Below are 14,963 nucleotides of genomic sequence, written 5' to 3'. Positions count from 1 at the left end.
GGCAGTAGTAACGTAAGGGAAGCGGGGTGACGGGGAGGGGGAGTGACGGGGAATATGTGACAGGGGGCGGAGCGAGGGTGTGAAAGGGGGCGGGGCATGTATCCTCCTTTTGGGGGGGACAAAATATGGTAACCCTAGCTACAAGTGACTGACCAAGGGCATTCAACAGAGACAGAGCTCTCAGTGGTGGTGTGCCTTTGATTTTGTTGGTGGTGGCCCTGGATGTGGCATGGAGGGGCATAATTGAACAAAAACGTCTATCTCCATGGGCGTTTATCTCCGAGAACGGGTCCGTGAAGGGGCGGACCGAACCGTATTTTCGAAAAAAATAGACGTCCATGTTTTATTCGACAATTTGTGAGCTGGGCGTTTTTGTTTTTCAGTGATAATGGAAAATGAAAGTGCCCAGCTCAAAAACGAATAAATCCAAGGCATTTGTTCGTGGGAGGGGCCAGGAGTCTTAGTGCACTTGTCCCCCTCACATGCCAGGACACCAACTGGGCACCCTAGGGGGCACTTTTACAAAAACAAAAAAAAAAGGTAAAAGAGCTCCCAGGTGCATAGCACCCTTCCCTTAGGTGTTGAGCCCCCCAAATCCCCCTCAAAACCCACCGCCCACAAGTCTACACCATTACTATAGCCCTAAGGGGTGAAGGGGGGCACCTACATGTGGGTACAGTGGGTTTGGGGGGGGGGGGGTTGGACGACTAAGCATTAAGCAGCACAATTGTAACAGGTGGGGGGGATGGGCCTGGGTCCACCTGCCTGAAGTCCACTGCACCCCCTAATAACTGCTCCAGTGACCTGCATACTGCTGCCAGGGAGGTGGGTATGACATTTGAGGGTGAAAATAAAAAGTTGTGAAACGGCATATTTTGTGGTGGGAGGGGGTTTGTGACCACTGGGGGAGTCAGGGGAGGTCATCCCCGATTCCCTTCAGTGGTCATCTGGTCATTTAAGGCACTTTTTGGTGCCTTATTCATGGAAAAACAGGGTCCAGGAAAAGTGCCCTAAATTCTCGCTAAAAACGCATATTTTTCTTCCATTATCGGCGAAAGGCGCCCATCTCTGATCGCCCAATAACCACGCCCCAGTTCCGCCTTCACCACGCCTTCGACACGCCCCCATCAACTTTGTCCGCATCCGCGACGGAGTGCAGTTGAAAACGTCCAAATTCGGCTTTCGATTATACCGCTTTATTCGTTTTTGTGAGATAAACGTCTATCTCCCGATTTGGGTCGCAATATAGGCGTTTTTCTTTTTCAATTATAAGCTGGATAGTGAGATAAGAAAGTGTTACACAGTAACTTGTGCTAGGTGCAGAATTCAGACAACAGCCAGGAGGCAGCAGCCCACTCAGGCCTTGACAAGTACAGTGTGGCCCCACTTCAAGACGTACCTGCGCACCTCCACTCCTGCAGGATTTTGAAGAAGAGACAGTTAAATAGCTCAGGAGGCAGGAGAGGGGCACCATACTTAGGAACCACTCACCAGGTTTCTGAGTGGAGTGGAGTTGAACGGGTAGATGTGAAGCGTCTGTTCATGCTTTCCAAAAATACTAGGACTAGGGGGCATGCGATGAAGCTACAATGTAGTAAATTTAAAACAAATCGGACAAAATTTTTCTTCACTCAACGTGTAATTAAACTCGGGAATTTGTTGCCAGAGAATGTGGTAAAGGCGGTTAGCTTAGCGGAGTTTTAAAAAGGTTTGGACGGCTTCCTAAAGGAAAAGTCCATAGACCGCTATTAAATGGACTTGGGGAAAATTCACTATTTCTGGGATAAGCAGTATAAAATGTTTTGTACATATTTGGATCTTGCTGGGTATTTGTGACCTGGATTGGCCGCTGTTGGAAACAGGATGCTGGGCTCGATGGACCTTTGGTCTTTCCCAGTATGGCAATACTTATGTACTTATGACTAAGCAGAGGACCACCCAGTGGTATACTACTACTACTACTACTATTTAGCATTTCTATAGCGCTACAAAGCATACGCAGCGCTGCACAAACATAGAAGAAAGACAGTCCCTGCTCAAAGAGCTTACAATCACAGGTGGGCCTGGGTGGGTACAGGCCTACCGAGCAGTGACACATCTCTGATGTGGCTGGCAGGGCTCCCCAAGCCCACCGATAGTGTCACTGCCAATCGAAAAGATTTAGCGGATATTTCTGGATATTTCCTTTTGAATATCATACCCTTACTAGCTATTCTATTTCTATTTCATAAAGAATTAAAGTTAAATTATTATATTGTGTGCTTAAGTCTTGAAAAATTATCATCTCCTTATTTTAGGTCTTTATTGACTCTTCAGGGAGGCCTCGTGCCCATTACAGATGCCCCAATATGCCACGTTAGTTATACCATCATTGGGTGTACTTCCTGAAGTCTCCATTCAGCAGCAGCTGTTTTCTGTGGTTAACCTTTACTCAATTAGATTGTAAGCTCTCTTGAGCAGGGACTGTCCTTCCCCTTGTTTAAAATTGTACAGCGCTGCGTAACCCTAGCAGCGCTAAAGAAATGCTAAGTAGTAGTAGTAGTAGTAATTAATTGAAACATTTTACATTCTCAGTTGCGTATACTCATTGATGTTTGTTGCTTTAGGTGCAGTGGTTATGTTATTGGTTTTAATTATAATTGTGTTTTATTTTTAAAGATTACTGCTATGGGAAGATTAAGGCTTAGTTGTCTTGCTAATATCACTGGAAAATATGGTGTGTTAGATACTAGGTTTAGAAAGCAGTTTATCGTGTGTGTGTGTGTGTTTGTTTTATTTTTTGTCTTTTATATATTTTTTTATTTTTGTTGTTGTTGTACTATTTTCTATTCAAAGATCCAAAGCATGAGATACAGTGAGTATTAACCAACAAGGCATGGCAAGATACAGACTGAAGCATTTGTATCCAACAAAGGTACTCAATTAATACTGAAGGGAAAAAAAACACTTTCTATCTACATAGTGGGTGGTATTTTTATTTCTTTTAATATGTTAAATGTTATGTTGTTCTCTGTTTAGGGCTGTATGGAGATAGAAGGGCTCCTTCTTACCTACAAATGCACCCAGTCTGCTGCCCCTCACTACCTTTCTACCCTCATCTCCCCTTACGTTCCCGCCCGTAACCTCTGTTCACAGGACAAATCCCTCCTCTCAGTACCCTTCTCCACCACCGCCAACTCCAGGCTCCGCTCATTCTGCCTCGCCTCACCCTATGCCTGGAACAACCTTCCTGAGCCCTTACGCCAAGCCCCCTCCCTGCCCATCTTCAAGTCTTTGCTTAAAGCCCACCTCTTCAATGCTGCATTCGGCACCTAACACTTACCGTTCAGTAAATCCAGACTGCCCCAATTTGATCGCCCCTATCAGACTGACCATTCACTTGTCTATTAGATTGTAAGCTCTTTGAGCAGGGACTGTCCCTCTATGTTAAATTGTACAGCGCTGCGTAACCCTAGTAGCGCTTTAGAAATGTTAAGCAGTAGTAGTATAAATTCATTTAAATAAATACACGAGACCTGAATTTTGGCACTGGCGCAATCAGGTGCATCAACTGATGACTTGGGAGGCGCAAGAGGCCAGGGGTTCCTTTAAGCGGAAATCACGTTTCTTAAAGATGTGGGGTCCCTTTATAGCCAAACTCACCCAAAGAGGAAGAAGTCTCATCCTTAACAAATTATGATTGAGAACCTGGAGACTCCATTGATGCCTTTAGACAGATCATAGGGAGGGTAAAGGGAGGGGGATGGGAGGGTGGGGGGGAGGGGGAAAAGGGAGGGATGTAGGACTATGTAAAAGTTTGATGTTACTTTAACAAAAGGTTGGTTATGGACCTTAGAGATATCATTTTGGTGACTGTAATTGATGCTTCAATGTTGTGGATGTGACATCAATAAGAAAGTTAAACCATAAATACACGAATAATGAAAGTCATACCCAGGTTGCCCACTTCTAAGCCATGATTTTTTTCTGGCACGTAGTATTTCAATTACCTGTCAGCTAAGAATACAGTACATTTCACACTCTCAAAAAAGAGAAAATAGCTTTTAATTCAAATGTTCAGTTCTAGCTTCTGAGTATTACACAGCCTCCATTAGCAGAGAAGTCTGAACAACATTCTGACTCAAAAGTTTCAAGAACTCTCGGCATAAGAAGATTTCATTCCAAAACCTAAAGGAATACCTTAACGAGTTCATCACACCACAGTTAATTAACACTGCGACAGCCTTCCTTTTTTTTTTTTACTTGGCTGATGACAGACAAGAAGCTAATTAGATGCAAAGGAAGATTCACATTAATACTGTATATTAGGAAGCCGTGATTCCATTTTAATTAAAAGGGGGGGGCGAACTTGAAGCCTAATGCTAAGGCAACTTCATAGTATTGACCTGGTTTTAATTTCATTAGGAAGCCCTGTGCATATTCAGCTGCCACTCATCCGCAGGCTGGCTAAGCTTGGTTTAATGCAGGGTTGAAGGCTACAGTGAAATCCTCTTAGGGTGAACATTATTTTTAATGAAAGATTCACTATATTAGCAAAAAAGCAATTTTCCTTCGATGTGCTTGAAATGAGCAAATATGTCAAAAGGCCTGATGCAAGAAATAAAGAACAGATACAAGAGCATATGTATCACATCCAGCACCACTAGTTGCGCTTGTAGCAAGTAATTCTGAAGTATGTTAACAAACCGTTGTACTTAATGATGGCGACGCATCGCCAAACTCAGGCCCTGAAAAAACTGGGATTAAAAGCTGCTAGTGGATGTGGAGTAACAATAGAATGTTTGTATGTTTGGGAAGCTCGCCAGGTGCCCTTGGCCTGGATTGGCCGCTGTCGTGGACAGGATGCTGGGCTCGATGGACCCTTGGTCTTTTCCCAGTGTGGCATTACTTATGTACTTATGTCCTCTACTTGGCTCACTTTTATTACATAGAGCAGTGATTTAACCTATTGTGATGTCATAGTGGCTCATTCCACCAATAAGAGCCAACCTCATTAGTGATGTCACAATGGCTTGATTGTATAGAATGTTTGTACGTTTGGGAAGCTCGCCAGGTGCCCTTGGCCTGGATTGGCTGCTGTCGTGGACAGGATGCTGGGCTCGATGGACCCCAGCATGGCATTACTTACGTACTTAATGCTGCAGACTTTCATATCTGAAGATTGGGGTGTGATTCCAAAGCCCCATTTCTGCTCCCCAGACTTGCAGGAGCTGGGGATACTGTAGAAACGTATTCACAAGACAGCATTGGAGAAGAGGAGGAGGAGGAGGAAAGGCATGGCAGATGGGTGATATGTATCATTAGTTTTATTATATGGATAACAACATAAGAATAGCCACACTGGGTCAGACCAATGGTCCATCTAGCCCAGTATCCTGCTTCCAACAGTGGCCATTTCAGGTCACAAGTACCTGACAGAATCCCAGATAGTAGCACAATTCAGAGATATAAGTGCATAAGCATTGCCATACTGGGACAGACCAAAGGTCCATCAAGCCCAGCATCCTGTTTCCAACAATGGCCAATCCAGGTCATGCCTGGCAGAAACCCAAATAGTACCAACATTCCATGTAGAACCCCAAAGAGTAGCAAGATTCTACAATTCTAAAGAATAACAAGATTCCATGCAGAATTTCAAAGTGTAGCAACATTCCATGTAGAACCCAAAGAGTAGCAAGATTCCATTCAGAATCCCAAGTACATAAGTATTGCCATACTGGGACAGACCAAAGGTCCATCAAGCCCAGCATCCTGTTTCCAACAGTGGCCAACGTCTTCCTCAACAGCAGACTATGGACTTTGATTCAGCGACCAGAATTGCACACAATACTCAAGGGTCTGTCAAAGGACATAGGGGGAGGGAACTGGTGTCTGGTTGCATGGAAGTACATACATACGTCTGTCAAAGTGCGCAAATGTCAACTGGGCAGACTAGATGGACCATTTTGATTATTATCTGTCATCCTCTAGTATATTACTAAGCTAATATCATGATATGATTAAAAGTACTTATGCAACCCTGGGCCTGAGGAGAAAAAATGAACAATTGCAGAGAACACTTATATTTTGAAGGAAATTACCAAGAATACCGTCAAAGAAAAATCACCCTAATAGCAAGTCAAATATAGGAAAAACATTGTACTTTGTCATACTTTTCCTTCCTTGTTGGGCAGACTGTATGGACCGTGCAGGTCTTTATCTGCCATCATTTACTGTGCTACTGTATTAACCGACGTAGTACACATTACAGGTCATTTCCTTTAAACAGACACTGCTTCTGCTTTCTATCATGCACACCTGGATGTTTCACTCCAAAACACCTAAGACAGTGTACACTTGCATCTTTACATTGCACAGTACAAAGCCAAATGACCAAAATTAGGGAGTGAAGTAGAGTTTTCGTAGGCCACCGATGCAATCGCCAGGTTTACGTTTACATTTCATTCAGGAAGTGACCTTTTGCATGGAAGCATAATGACGTCACCTTTTTCCATGCATATTAGGTTGATACTGGACACAGTGGAGGATAGTAAATAAAGGTAAAGTCACAAAGCAGGAGGGAGGGAGGACCCTGGAACTCGGGGGGGGGGGAGGGAGGGAGAGGGGAGGGGGGACCCTGTGGAACTGGAAGGGAGGGGGAGAGGGGACCCTGTGGAACTGGGAGGGAGGGAGGGAGGAAGGGGGGATGGAGGACCTTGGAACTTGGGGGGGAGGGCCCTGGAACTCAGAGGGAGGGAGGTGGCCTGGAACTCAGAGGGAGGGGGAGGGGGGAAGGGGAGAATGGCACTTTGCAATAAATAATTAGATTTTGAGTTGCTGTTTGGGCACTCGGTCTCTGAAAGGTTCGCCATCACTGTCCTATGGCATCAAGCGTTCTCTTATCATGATTGTCAAACAGAAGGGTCACTCACTGCACTAACTACAGTACATATGCTGTCTTTGGCTTGTCAAGTAGATGAGAATTCCGATCACACCTCCTAACCTTTTCATCGTGCCAGGCCGTTATGGAAGTCACTGATATCAGTGTGAAATGGTCACGCACTACACTTGAATATGCATCACTTAGATAGTCACTTAACCCTCCGTTGCCCCAGGTACAAATAAGTACCTGTATGTAGTTGCAAAAACCACAGAAAGGCGGTATATCAAGTCCCATTTCCCTTTCCCTATTTAAAATTCTACATGGAACATTGCTACTATTTGAGATTCTAGATGGCCTGTTGCTAGTGGAGGAGTAGCCTAGTGGTTAGTGCAGAGGACTTTGATCCTGGGGAACTGGGTTCAATTCCCACTGCAGCTCCTTGTGACTCTGGGCAAGTCACTTAACCTTCCATTGCCCCAGGTACAAATAACTACCTGCATATTCATTTATTACATTTGTATCCCAGTGTAAACAAATACAGGGTGATGTTGTGGTAAGATCAAGTTCATGTGGCACAGTCACATTAGGGAATCGGAGAACGGAAGAGTTGCATTATATCCATTACGTGCTTTAGTTTGGTTGTGTTGCAGAGATTAGGCATTTAAGTTGGATCAGTAGGGTATGCCTTTTTAAACAGGTTGGTTTTTAGTGATTTCCAGAAGTTTAGGTGGCCGAACGTCATTTTCAAGGCTTTTGGTAATGCGTTCCATAGTTGTGTGCTTATGTAGGAAAAACTAGACGCGTAAGTTGTTTTGTATTTAAGTCCTTTGCAGCTTATGCACATCTTTTTTATTGGACATAACTTAATACATTTCTTGATTAGCTTTCGAAGGTCGCCCTTCTTCGTCAGATCGGAAATAAGCAAATGTGCTAGCTGACAGTGTATATAAGTGAAAACATTCAAGCATTACTATGACAGTAAAATAGATACCATTGCAGATTCTACATGGAATGTTGCTGCCATTGGAGATTCTACATGGAATGTTGCTATTCCAGTAGCAACATTCCATGTAGAAGGCTGCGCAGGCTTCTGTTTCTGTGAGTCTGACGTCCTGCATGTACGTGCAGGACGTCAGACTCACAGAAGCAGAAGCCTGCGCGGCCACATTGGTGATCTACAAGGGCCGACTTCTACATGGAATGTTGCTAGTGGAATAGCAACATTCCATGTAGAATCTATAGAAATCAAACAAAATAAAACATGGAAAAGAAAATAAGATGATACCTTTTTTATTGGACATAACTTAATACATTTCTTGATTAGCTTTCGAAGGTTGCCCTTCTTCCTCAGATCGGAAATAAGCAAATGTGCTAGCTGACAGTGTATATAAGTGAAAACATTCAAGCATTACTATGACAGTCTGACAGGGTGGGAGGATGGGGGTGGGTCGGAGGTATGCATGGGGACATCAAAGCATATCATTGATATTCTAACAAGTGTTTGATTTCTATTGATAACCTTAAGAGTGGACTAACACAGCTACCACACTCCTCAGCTTATGCACAGAAATCACCACCCACACAAATAACTTTTGAAAATGACCCTCTAAGTTATTTTAAATTGGTGAGGTTCTGCTGAACCATGTGAAATAAGTGATATGAGAATGAGCTGATACCTACTTGAAGTGTTTGGAGTTGAAAAAATTGGAATAAAAATTAGTATGCTGCCAAATTGGGATCATTGCAGGAGGTTCTTCTAGGCCAGGGTTTCTCAACCCAGTCCTCAGGGCATAACAGGCCAGTCTATTTACATATACTATGTAAACCACTTTGAATGTAGGTGCAAAAACCAAAGAAAGGCGGTATATCAAGTCCCATTAACAAGATTCCATGCAGAATCTCAGAGTAGCAACATTCCATATCTGCTCTGACCCAGGGGACAGAGACAGACACCTTAAAAGCCTGACTGAATCCTTCAAACAGAAGGGCTACAACCCCAAAATAATCTCCAAGAATATTGCCTCCTCCCTCAAAACACCCAGGGAGAATCTGCTACAGTACAAGGAGAAAAAATCCACAGACAGAATCCCCCTTGTAGTGACATACAATCCAGAGCTGGAAAAACTGAGGAAAATCATAAGAGATCTACAACCTATACTCCAGGAGGATGAATTACTGAAAGAGATATTCCCATCCCCACCGGTACTGGCCTTCCGACAGCCACCCAACTTAAAACACAAGCTAATCAGAAGTAAACTTCCATCACAGACTGAAAAGGGACAGAAGGGCACACGTCCCTGTAATTTATCCAGTTGCAAACTATGCCAAAACATTTCACAGGACCCCACAGTCATCCACAAAGGAAAGATATTCAACATAAAGGAATCTTTCACTTGCTCATCTTCCAATGTGGTATATATCATTCAGTGTAAAAAATGTAATGAAGGATGCTATATTGGAGAAACAGGCCAGATGCTTAAGACAAGATTCAATTTATATAGACATCACATGAACAATACAGCCAGTAGGGCCCCCACCCCGGTGGGACAGCACTTCACAGAACCAGGACACTGTACCAGTGATTTCACAGTGATAATCCTGAAAGGTAACTTTAAAACCATACAAGAACGTAAGACCTTTGAAGTCAGAATGATTGAATATTTTAACACCCAACAGAAAGGACTTAACAAGGATCTGGGGTTCCTAGCCCATTATAAACCATAAAGCTGTATGTCTCTGTTGATCACCCCACCCCTCACCTATCCACACCCATCCTGTTAGAATATCAATGATATGCTTTGATGTCCCCATGCATACCTCCGACCCACCCCCATCCTCCCACCCTGTCAGACTGTCATAGTAATGCTTGAATGTTTTCACTTATATACACTGTCAGCTAGCACATTTGCTTATTTCCGATCTGAGGAAGAAGGGCAACCTTCGAAAGCTAATCAAGAAATATATTAAGTTATGTCCAATAAAAAAGGTATCATCTTATTTTCTTTTCCATGTTTTATTTGGTTTGATTTCTATAGATAACATATAGAACCCTAAAGAATATCAAGATTCTAGAATCCCAAAGAGTAAAGAGTGAAGGAGTAGCCTTAGTGCAGCGGACTTTGATCCTGGGGAACTGGGTTTGATTCCCACTGCAGCTCCTTGTGACTCTGGGCAAGTCACTTAACCCTCCATTGCCCAAGGTACAAAATAAGTACCTGAATATATGTAAACCACTTTGAATGTAGTTGCAAAAACCTCAGAAAGGCAGTATATCAAGTCCCATTTCCCTTCCCCCCTTTCCCTTTTGGGCTCGCAGGCAGTATACAGTGATGTGGAAAAGTATTTCCCCCGCCTCCTGATTTCCCCTATTATTGAGTATATATCACTCTGAACCATTTCTGATCTTAAAATAAAATGTAATAGTCTACAAAAAGAACCTGAGTAAACACATAACACATTTTTTTTTAAATTATTGCTTCATTTATTTAAGGAACAAGTTGAAGTCCTCCCAAAACAGACAAAATTCAGCTAGCACAGTCTATATCTATCTAGATATGATTGGCTTGTTATTGTTAGCAAGTGACAGAAGGTCAAATTGATCTAAGATGCACTGGCGGGAACGTCTCCATAAGTCTATAATGGTAGACGTGTGGACTTTCCAACTCCTGGTGCAATGAATACAAGAGTGGTTATTTGCAACAAAGGTAATTCATTTCCGCTTCTACTGAAAGTAAACCCTGTAGGGCCATGTGTTCAGAATCAACCTCAGAGACGGTAAGACAGGATGAAACACGGAGTAAGAAGATGATGAGGGAGAAGAAAGCTTTAATGAGAAGTAGCAGGCTGTGGGCATAGGCAGGACAGTTATCCCCACGCACAGAGAAGCCTTTACTGGGTCATAGCTCTCTTGCTATTGTCTTGTTGCCCTATTAGTATCCGTTCTTCTTCCACTGTTCCAACGTTCTTTTTCCATTGTTCTATTCCCCTTAACGATACTCCGACTTTGTCTTAACTTAACTCCTCACAATGTAACCCATAATCGAGTTGTAACAAATTGTGTTTCCATCATTACAATGTATTGTAAGCCACACTGAACCCGCAAATAGGTGGGAAAATGTGGGATACAAATGCAATAAAATAAAAATAACCACAAGTTCCTGCAGAGTACAGTCTCAGCTAGGTGGTAGTCATGGCCGAGTGGTTAAGGCGATGGACTCGAAATCCATTGGGGTCTCCCCACGCAGGTTCAAATCCTGCTGGCTACGAGGCAGCAAGGTTGTCTTACTAGTAGAGTTTTGATTTTTATACCCCCTTTTCGGAGGGAAGTCTTATAGTTCATGTGGCCAACTCCCTTCACGGATCTGTAAACACTGAAGCTCCAGTCCAGGCTATTTTCTAATGAGATCAAACCAAGCCAAATGGAACATCTCAACAAGTCATGCCCCACGGTAGGCTGCCACCAACCAAATCTGAAGCAAGTTCCTGTGGGAAAAAGCTTTTCAGATCATATCGCTAGTGCTTTTTCGACTGCAAAAACCTTTTCAGAAAGCACTTGCGACTAATAGAGCACACCTCAGTGCACAGGAACTCGAACTAGATGCTTTAGGTAAACATCTCGCAACCTAAGGAGCCGCAGCAATCCAGCGTCAATGGCACGGAGTCTGGCCTCATAAAGGTCTTGAAAAATTGCATGCGTGAACACAAAATCTCCTCGCTGCCCAAGAGGTAATCTGCAAGAATCGCTGTAAGCCAGTACTGTACATTTTGAAAGCAGAAGGAGCAAAGGGTCGTAGAAGGTACACAGCAGGAACAGAAACACGCTCTTAGGCCGTCAGTCACCTTGAACGGCATCGACGAATGCAGACCCGTGGAAGGTGCAGCCCAGGACACTGCCTTAAAAACAAATAAGATGGATCGCTGCCAGAAGAGAAACCGCTGCCAAAACAGATAAGCGCAGGTTCTGTTGCCCCATCTCCTTGCATGGCCGTGGGACCTGCCGATATCAGAAAACACGGTATAAGGGAAAGAAATTCTGTACAGTCTTCACACTTCCAAAGGGCCTGTATACGTGAGTGAATGCTTGCATAGGACAGGCAAGTGGAGGCTCCATTAGCTGTTGGTTCCCTTTCTTTTTTACCATCGCGAGCCCTTCTCTTTCTCGTCTTTTCTTTTCCTGCCAGTTCTTGTCATTTCCAGACCGTTAGCCAGAGAAGAGGTCTGATTAGTATTGCTTGATAGTATTCCTCCTGTCTAAGATCACATGGCTTTGACAGCTGATGAAATCTACCCTTTTTTTCTTCCCCAAAGTAAATGTATTGAAACATCTTTGGTATACATATAGAGGGCGGTGAAAGAAATAACGTGAGAGCAGGGGTAGAATACACTTCTCGGGACGGGAACGTCTCCATAAGTCTATAATGGTAGACGTGTGGACTTTCCAAGTCCTGGTGCAATGAATACAAGAGTGGTTATTTGCAACAAAGGTAATTCATTTCCGTTTCTACTGAAAGCAAACCCTGTAGGGCCATGTGTTCAGAATCAACCTCAGAGACGGTAAGACAGGATGAAACACAGAGTAAGAAGATGATGAGGGAGAAGAAAGCTTTAATGAGAAGTAGAAGGCTGTGGGCATAGGCAGGACAGTTTTCCCCACGCGCAGAGGAGAAGCCTTTACTGGGTCATAACCACAAGTTCCTGCAGAGTACAGTCTCAGCTAGGTGGTAGTCATGGCCGAGTGGTTAAGGCGATGGACTTGAAATCCATTGGGGTCTCTCTGCGCAGGTTCAAATCCTGCTGACTACGGCGATGTGAAGTTCCACTTACTAGTAGAGTTTTGATTTTGATACCCCCTTTTCGGAGGGAAGTCTTTTAGTTCATGTGGCCAACTCCCTTCAGAAATCTGTAAACACTGAAGCTGCAGTCCAAGCTATTTTCTAATGAGATCAGACCAAGCCAAATGGAACATCTCAACAAGTCATGCCCCACGGTAGGCTGCCACCAACCAAATCTGAAGCAAGTTCCTGTGGGAAAAAGCTTTTCAGATCATATCGCTAGTGCTTTTTCGACTGCAAAAACCTTTTCAGAAAGCACTTGCGACTAATAGAGCACACCTCAGTGCACAGGAACTCGAACTAGATGCTTTAGGTAAACATCTCGCAACCTAAGGAGCCGCAGCAATCCAGCATCAATGGCACGGAGTCTGGCCTCATAAAGGTCTTGAAAAATTGCATGCGTGAACACAAAATCTCCTCGCTGCCCAAGAGGTAATCTGCAAGAATCGCTGTAAGCCAGTACTGTACATTTTGAAAGCAGAAGGAGCAGAGGGTCGTAGAAGGTACACAGCGGGAACAGAAACACGCTCTTAGGCCGTCAGTCACCTTGAACGGCATCGATGAATGCAGACCCGTGGAAGGTGCAGCCCAGGACACTGCCTTAAAAACAAATAAGATGGATCGCTGCCAGAAGAGAAACCGCTGTCAAAACAGATAAGCGCAGGTTCTGTTGCCCCATCTCCTTGCATGGCCGTGGGACCTGCCGATATCAGAAAACACGGTATACGGGAAAGAAATTCTGTAAGTTGAACCTTTAAAGTCTTCATCCTTCCAAAATGTCTATATGCATGAGTGAGTGCTTGCACAGGAGGAAGAAGAGGAGGCGCCATAAATTATCTGTTATCTTTCTTTTTTTTTACCGTCGTCGGTATCCCTTCTCTTCCTTGTCTTTTATTTTCCTGCCAGATCTTACCATTTCCAGACAGTATCCATACAAGAAGGCTGATTGGTATTGTTTGATTTTATTCCTCCTGCTTTATGTTTAGCTCCGCACAAAGAATAGATTAGCCCATCCGAGATCACAGGGCTCTGCCTGGTGATTTAATCTATCTTTTCTTACTTGCCAAAAGTAAATGCAGTGAAAAAAATGTTTGGTCTACGTAGAGAGGGCTGTGAAAGAAAAAAGTTGAGCGTGGGGGTAGAGTACACTTCTGGGGAATGACTCTTTAAGTCTATAATGGTAGACGTGTTGACATTCCAAGACCTGGTGCAATGAACACAAGAGTGGTTATTTGCCACAAGGACAATGCATTTCTGCTTCTTTGAAAGCAATCACTCCAGGGCCCTGTGCTCAGAATCATTCTTACAGATTTGAAGACATGAAGAAACACAGAGTCAGGAGATGACGAGGGAGAAGAAAGCGGTTAATAAGAAGTAGCAGGCTTTAGGCATAGGCGTGACCGTTTTCTCCACAGGCGCGGACGAGAAGCTTTGAGAGGGTCATGACCACAAGCACCTGCAGAGAGCAGCTTCCAGACAAGTGGTAGTCATGGCCGAGTGGTTAAGGCGATGGACTAGAAATCCATTGGGGTCTCCCTGCGCAGGTTCAAATCCTGCTGGCTATGGGTACCAAGGTTGTCTTAGTAGTAGAGCTTTGATTTTTATACCCCCTTTTCGGAGGGAAGTCTTATAGTTCATGTGGCCAACTCCCTTCACGGATCTGTAAACACTGAAGCTGCAGTCCAAGCTATTTTCTAAAGAGATCAGACCAAGCCAAAACAAGTCATGCCCCATGGTAGGCTGCTACAACCAAATCTGAAGCAAGTTCCTGTGGGAAAAAGCTTTTCAGATCATATCGCTAGTGCTTTTTCGACTGCAAAAACCTTTTCAGAAAGCACATGCGACTAATAGAGCACACCTCAGTGCACGGGAACTCGAACTAGATGCTTTAGGTAAACATCTTGCAACCTAAGGAGCCGCAGCAATCCAGCGTCAATGGCACGGAGTCTGGCCTCATAATGGTCTTGAAAAATTGCAAGGGCGGTGGAAGAAATAAGGTGAGAGCAGGGGTAGAATACACTTCTCCCTGGCGGCCCTACCATTAGGCCAACTGAGGCGGGGGCTTCAGGCTGCACTCTTCTGAGGTGGCATCAGCCCCGCCCTTCCTTCAACAACCTCCTTCCCCAAATTTACCTTTTCTTTTCCTGTTTTTCAAAAGGTGGTGGTGGCAGCGATTTCTATAGTTTGCCCTGCCTCTGGTCCCAGCCCCTTCTTGTTTCCTCAGAGGTGGGCCACAGCAGAGAGAAGAGGCCGGGAGCGGCAGGCTGGGG

At 44.1% G+C, this 14,963-nt stretch overlaps 1 protein-coding gene and 3 non-coding genes across 5 annotated transcripts in view; 3 read left to right on the top strand and 1 right to left on the bottom strand.

Annotated features, from left to right (window-relative positions):
• PPP1R16B (protein phosphatase 1 regulatory subunit 16B) overlaps positions 1–14,963 on the bottom strand; it is a 145,818-nt gene that overhangs the window by 54,794 nt on the left and 76,061 nt on the right. The window lies entirely within an intron of this gene.
• On the top strand, positions 11,046–11,127 carry TRNAS-CGA. The gene has a single exon. It is a non-coding gene; the product is annotated as a tRNA-Ser (tRNA).
• TRNAS-UGA lies at positions 12,583–12,664 on the top strand. The gene has a single exon. It is a non-coding gene; the product is annotated as a tRNA-Ser (tRNA).
• Positions 14,177–14,258, top strand: TRNAS-AGA. Its single transcript has one exon. It is a non-coding gene; the product is annotated as a tRNA-Ser (tRNA).

The sequence above is a fragment of the Microcaecilia unicolor genome, chromosome 8 (assembly GCF_901765095.1).
Source record: "Microcaecilia unicolor chromosome 8, aMicUni1.1, whole genome shotgun sequence".
Taxonomy (NCBI): Eukaryota; Metazoa; Chordata; class Amphibia; order Gymnophiona; family Siphonopidae; genus Microcaecilia; species Microcaecilia unicolor.
Note: the sequence above shows the minus strand (reverse complement) of the source record. Positions and strands in the feature narration are given on the sequence as shown.